The sequence below is a fragment of the Cervus canadensis genome, chromosome X, assembly GCF_019320065.1.
Source record: "Cervus canadensis isolate Bull #8, Minnesota chromosome X, ASM1932006v1, whole genome shotgun sequence".
NCBI classification, from domain to species: Eukaryota; Metazoa; Chordata; class Mammalia; order Artiodactyla; family Cervidae; genus Cervus; species Cervus canadensis.
This window is the reverse complement of record NC_057419.1, coordinates 142,416,507-142,423,135: the sequence shown is the minus strand read 5'-3', so window position 1 is coordinate 142,423,135 and position 6,629 is coordinate 142,416,507. Positions and strand designations below refer to the sequence as shown.

The 6,629-nt window shown below is 39.1% G+C and overlaps 1 non-coding gene across 1 annotated transcript; it reads left to right on the top strand.

Moving 5' to 3' along the window:
* The first annotated feature begins 1,492 nt into the window (after positions 1-1,492).
* On the top strand, positions 1,493-1,629 carry LOC122436181. The gene has a single exon (XR_006267939.1). It is a non-coding gene; the product is annotated as a small nucleolar RNA SNORA8 (small nucleolar RNA).
* Positions 1,630-6,629: the final 5,000 nt, after the last annotated feature.

The following is a 6,629-nucleotide window of genomic DNA, read 5'->3' as shown; positions in this document are numbered from 1 at the left end:
AAGATTACAAGAATAGTAGAAATAAACAGTGGTAGGGGGACATCTTCAATGTGAAATAGGGCATGTAGGAAAAAATACAGCTAACATTATACTTTATGGTGAAAGACTGAAAACTTTCCCCCTAAGATCAGGAACAAGACAAAGTTGTCCACTCTTGTCACTTTCAGGTAACATTGTGCTGGAGCTTCTAGCCAGGGCAATTAGTCAAGAAAAAGAAATGCAAGGCATCCAGATTAGAAAGGAAGAAGTAAAACTATCTCTAGTCACAGATGACATGATTTTGTATCCTAAGGAATCCACTAAAAAGCTATTAGAATGAATAAATGAGCTCAGCGAGTTGTAGGATACAAGATCAAGGTATTAAAATCAATTGTGTTTCAATACACAGTAATAAACAATCCAAATGAAATTAAGAAAACAGTTTATTTATAAATCACAAAAAAGAATAAAATGCTTAGGAAGAAATTTAACAAAAGAAGGGCAAGTCTTGTACAACAGTATGTTCTTAAAAGACAATAAAGAAGATATAAATAAGTAGAAAAACATCCTATGTTCACAGATCAAAGAACTGATATAAAGTGGTAGTACTGTCCAAACTGATCTATGGATTCAATACAATACTTATCAAAATTCTAGCTGGTGTTTTTGCAGAAATTGACAAGCCAATTCTAAAATTCACATGGAAATGGAAGGGATCCAGAACAGGCAAAATAATCTTGAAAAAGAAGAAAGTTAGAAGACTCACACGTCCTTATTTCAAAACTTCTAACAAAGTGTCAGGAATCAAGACTATACGGTATTGGCATAAGGATAGACTTATAAATTAATGTAATAGAATTGAGGTTCAGAAATAAGCCCTTACACTTATGGTGAATTAAATTTTTTGAAAAGGAAGCCAAGACAATTCAATGGAAGAAGAAATGGTCTTACAACAAATGGTGCTGGGATAACTGGATATGCACCTGCCAAAAAATAAAGTTGGATTCCTACCTCACACCATACACAGAAAGTAACTCAAAATGGATCAGAGACCTGATTATGAGAGCCAAGACTATAAAGCTCCTAGAAGAAAACATAGGTGTAAATCTTCATGACCTTGGATCAGGCAACGATTTCTTAGATATGACACCAAAAGCAGGAGTGACCAAAGATAAAATAGATAAATTGCACTCATTTAAATAGTTTTATGCCGCAAATGATACTACTGATAATGTGAAAGCACAACCCACAGAATGAGGGGAAACGTTTACAAATCATATATTGGATTAAAGGGGGTATAGTTCAGGGGCATATATTGGACAGAGGGTTTGTATCTACAATATAAAAAGAAACCTTACAACTCCATGATAAAAAGACAAAAGATTCAAATCTAATAATGGCAAAGCATTTGAATAGGTATTTCTCCAGAAATGATGTATAAGTGGCCAAAGAACACAGGAAAGATGCCCAACACCATTAATTGTCAGGAAAATGCAATTTCAAAACATCATGATGCACTGCATGGTATCTGCATTCAGCAGTTTGTTCCTGCTGGCTGTTCAAAAGACAGTGCGATATAAATTCAGTATCTGGCATCGTTGGTTTTTTTGCTTTGTGCATGTCAGACCTGGTATTTCTACTGATACAGTATCCTTTTAGTTTCTTATACTGTTCAGTTTGACATAATCTTCAATAGTAACTAATACTTTTTTTTTCTGTGGTTGTCATGAAGAACTAGACATCCCATCTCCTGACCCTAAACAGGTATTTCGCTTTTCACTTTCTGTTGCTTTTAGCAGCTTTCCTTTACTGATAGCATGCTTAGCAAAACAGTGGAACTTCTATATAGGTGCTACTGCTGCTGCTAAGTCGCATCAGTCATGTCCGACTGTGCGACCCCATAGACGGCAGCCCACCAGGCTCCCCCGTCCCTGGGATTCTCCAGGCAAGAACACTGGAGTGGGTTGCCATTTTCTTCTCCAATGCATGAAAGTGAAAAGTGTGCTCAGTTGTGTCCAACTCTTAGCGACCCCATGGACTGGAGCTGTACAGGTGCAGAAGAAGTCTTTCGCACATTCTCTTAAGCTTGGGAAACTTACTTATAAAGCCTCATTCTACTGAAAATGGGCACTTGTTCATGGTGTCCATAAACTGTTAATGTGGCTACATTGAGAAGAAAAAAAAAAAAACAAACATCATGAGATACTACTCTATACCCACTAGCATGCTTGGAATCAAAAAGATGAATGGGGACTTCCTTGGAGGTTCAGTGGTTAAGACTCCATGCTTCCACTGCAGGGGACATGGGTGTAATTGCTGTTCGGGAAACTAAGATCCCTAATGCCATTCAGCGTGACAAAAAAAAAAAAAGAACAAAACGTGTTGATGAGAAAGTGGAGAAACTGAAACCCTCATACATCACTGATAAAAAGGTAAAGTGGTGCAGCTTGTTTAGAAGTTTGATAGTTTCTCAAAATGTTGAACATAGAGTTGCCACATGATCCAGAAATCCACTCCTAAGCATAGTCCCAATAGATAACTTGCATGGCATATGATTTATATCTCACTATAGTTGTTAAAAGAATAGTAGATAGATTTTTTTCTATACCTTTCATAAAGATTTCCCAAATGTTGACATTTTACTGTTTGCTTTATTCTTGTCACTTTTATCTGTAAACACACACACACACACACACACTCATAAACACATTTTCTGAATCTTTTAAATCAATTAAGACATGATGCTACTTTATCTGTAAATACTTCAGAGCACATTTCCTAAAAACGAGGAACATTCTCCAATCTCAGCACAGTTCAGTTCAGTTCAGTTCAGTCACTCAGTCATATCTGACTCTTTAAGACCCCATGGACTGCAGCACGCAAAGGCCTCCCTGTCCATCACCAACTCCCCGAGTTTGCTCAAACTCGTGTCCATCAAGTCTGTGATGCCATCCAACCATTTCATCCTCTGAGGTCCCCTTCTCCGCTTGCCTTCAATCTTTCCCAGCATCAGGGTCTTTTCCAAGGAGTCAGTTCTTCACATCAGGTGGCCAAAGTATTGGAGCTTCAGCTTCAGCATCAGTCCTTCCAACAGTTATTCAGGACTGATTTCCTTTAAGATTGACTGGTTTGATCTTGCTGTTCAAGAGACTCTCAAGAGTCTTTTCCAGCACCATAGTTCAAAAGTATCAATTCTTTGGTGCTCAGCTTTCATTATGGTCCAACTTTCACATCTGTACATGATGACTGGAAAAAACATAGCTTTGAGTATACAGACCTTTGTTGGTAAAGTAATGTTTCTGCATTTTAATATGATGTCTAGGTTGATCATAGCTTTTCTTCCAAGGAGTAAGTGTCTTTTACTTTCATGGCTGCAGTCACCATCTGCAGTGATTTTGGAGTCTGAGAAAATAAAGTCTGTCACTGTTTCTATTGTTTCCCCATCTATTTGCCATGACGTGATGGGATCGGATGCCATGATCTTTGTTTTTTGAATGCTGAGTTTTAAGCCACTTTTTTCACTCTCCTCTTTCACTTTCATCAAGAGGATCTTTAGTTCCTCTTCGCTTTCAGACATAAGGGTGATGTCACCTGCATATCTGAGGCTGTTGATATTCTCCCAGCAATCTTGATTCCAGCTTGTGCTTCATCCAGTCTGGCATTTCGCATGATGTACTCTGTATATAAGTTAAACAAGCAGGGTGACAATACAGTCTTGATGTACTCCTTTCCCAATTTTGAACCAGTCTGTTGTTCCATGTATGACTCTAACTGTTTATTCTTGACTTGCATACAGATTTCTAAGGAGGCAGGTAGAGTGGTCTGGTTTTCCCATCTCTTTAAGAATTTTCCACAGTTTGTTGTGATTCACACAGTCAAAGGCTTTGGCATAGCCAATGAAGCAGAAGTAGATGTTTTTCTGGAATTCTCTTGCTTTTTCTATGACCCAAAAGATGTTGGCAATTTGATCTCTGGTTCATTTGCCTTTTCTAAAACCAGCTTGAACATCTGGAAGTTCTCAGTTCATGTACTGTTGAAGCCTGGCTTGGAGAATTTTGAGCATTACTTTACTAGCATGTGAGATGAGTGCAATTGTGTGGTATTCTGAACTTTCTTTGGCATTGCCTTTCTTTGGGATTGGAATGAAAACTAACATTTTCCAGTCCTGTGGTCACTGCTGAGTTTTCCAAATTTGCTGGCATATTGAGTGCAGCACTTTAACAGCATCATCTTTTAGGATTGGAAATAGCTCAGCTGGAATTCCATCATCTCCACTAGCTTTGTTGGTAGTAATGCTTCCTAAGGCCCACTTGACTTCGCACTCCGGGATGTCTGGTTCTAGGTGAGTGATCACACTTTTGTGGTTATCCAGGTCATTAAGATCTTTTTTGTATAGTTCTTCTGTGTGTTCTTGCCACCTCTTCTTAATATCTTCTGCTTCTGTTAGGTCCATACCATTTCTGTCTTTTATTGTGCCCACTTTGCATGAAATGTTCCCTTGGTCTCTCCAACGCTAGGTCTGTGAATCAAGGTAAATTGGAAGTGGTCAAACAGGAGATGGCAAGAGTGAACATTGACATTTTAGGAATCAGTGAACTAAAATGGACCAGAATGGGTGAATTTAATTCAGATGACTATTCTATCTACTACTGTGGACAAGAATCCCTTAGAAGAAATGGAATAGCCCTCATAGTCAACAAGAGTCTGAAATGCAGTACTTGAGTGCAATCTCAAAAATGACAGAATGATCTCTGTTCATTTCCAAGGCAAACCATTCAATATCACATTAATCCAAGTCTGTTCCCCAACCTCTAGTGCCGAAGAAGCTGAAGTTTAACAGTTCTATGAAGACCTACAAGACCTTCTAGAACTAACACCAAAAAAAAGTCCTTTTCATCATATGGTACTGGAATGCAAAAGTAGGGAGTCAAGAGATACCTGGAGTAACAGGCAAGTTTGGGCTTGGAGTACAAAATGAAGCAGGGCAAAGGCTAACAAAGTTTTGCCAAGAGAACACACTGGTTATAGCAAACACCCTTGTCCAACAATACAAGAAACGACTCTACACATGAACATCACCAGATGGTCAATACCAAAATAAGATTGATTATATTCTTTACAGCCAAAGATGGAGAAGCTCTATACAGACTGGGAGCTGACTGTGGCTCAGATCATGAACGCCTTATTGCCAAATTCAGACTTAAGTTGAAGAAGGTAGGGAAAACCACTAGACCATTCAGGTATGACCTAAATCAAATTCCTTATGATTATACAGTGGAAGTGACAGATAGATTGAAGGGATCATACCTGATAGACAGATTGCATGAAGAACTATGGATGGAGGTTCATGACATTGTACAAGAGTCAGTGATGCAAACCACCCCCAAGAAGAAGAAAGGCAAAATGGTTGTCTGAGGAAGCCTTACAAATAGCTGAGAAAAGAAGAGAAGCAAAAGGCAAAGGAGAAAAGGAAAGATATACCCATCTGAATGCAAAGTTCCAAAGAACAGCAAGGAGAGATAAGAAAGCCTTCTTCAGTGATCAGTACAGTACAGTTATCAAAATTGCGAAAATAACACTGAAATAATACTATGATCTTACCCTTGTCCAGAGTTTGCCAATTGTCCCAATAATGCCTTTTCTAGAAAAGGAGCATATTTTATCATGAATTACATTCAATTACCATGTCTCTTTAGTCTCATTTAATCTGGAGCAGTTCTTGGGTCTTTGTGGTTTACGGCATTGACATTTTTCAAAGGCGTAGGCCGATTATTTGGAAGAGTATCCTCTGTTTTGGTTGGTCTGACATTTCCTCACCATTAGATTCAGGTTTTACACTTTTGGTAGACGTGTCAGAGAAGCGATGTGGTGGCGCATGAGACATGGAGGCACACAATGGCGGTTTGTCCCATTACTGGTGAAGATGTAACTTTGATGGCTTAGTTAATGGGATGTCTGCCAGGTTTCTCACCTGTTGAGTTGCTATTATTTTGAGACTATTTAAACATTTAAGTATTTAAACTATTTAAACATCCAGTTCTTTGTCAAACTTAGACCCAGCAGTTTTTTCAGTCACTGATCATTTTTGCTTGAGTCAGTCATTCCTATGATGGTTTCCAAATGGTGCCTTTCCAGTTATATCATTCCTTCCACATTTATTCTTTGGCTTTACTGTGAGGAAGAACTTCCCTTCACCTCTCCCCATTTACCTGTTTATTTATACCAACACTGAGTCATGGATTCCTTACCTTCTGGAGGAACAGGATGTTTTAAGATTCCTCCAGACCTTCCCTGACCCCCACTCCTAGGATCTGCCATTTATCCTAGGATCCCTAGTTCATTTTGAGTGGATAATTGTTGCAGTTAGAAACCTATTGGGAAATTACACCCACACACACTACATACATTTATGTATAACACATTCATGCATACATGTAGATGTATGTGCTTAGTCTCTCAGTCATGTCCAACTCTGTGCGACCCCATGGACTGTAGTCCACCAGGCTCCTCTGTCCATGGAATTCTCCAGCCAAGAATACTGGAGTAGGTTGCCATGCCCTCCTCCAGGGGATCTTCCCAACCCAGGGATTAAACCCAGGTCTCCCACATTGCAGGCAGATTCTTTACTCTCTGAGCCACCAGGGAAGCCC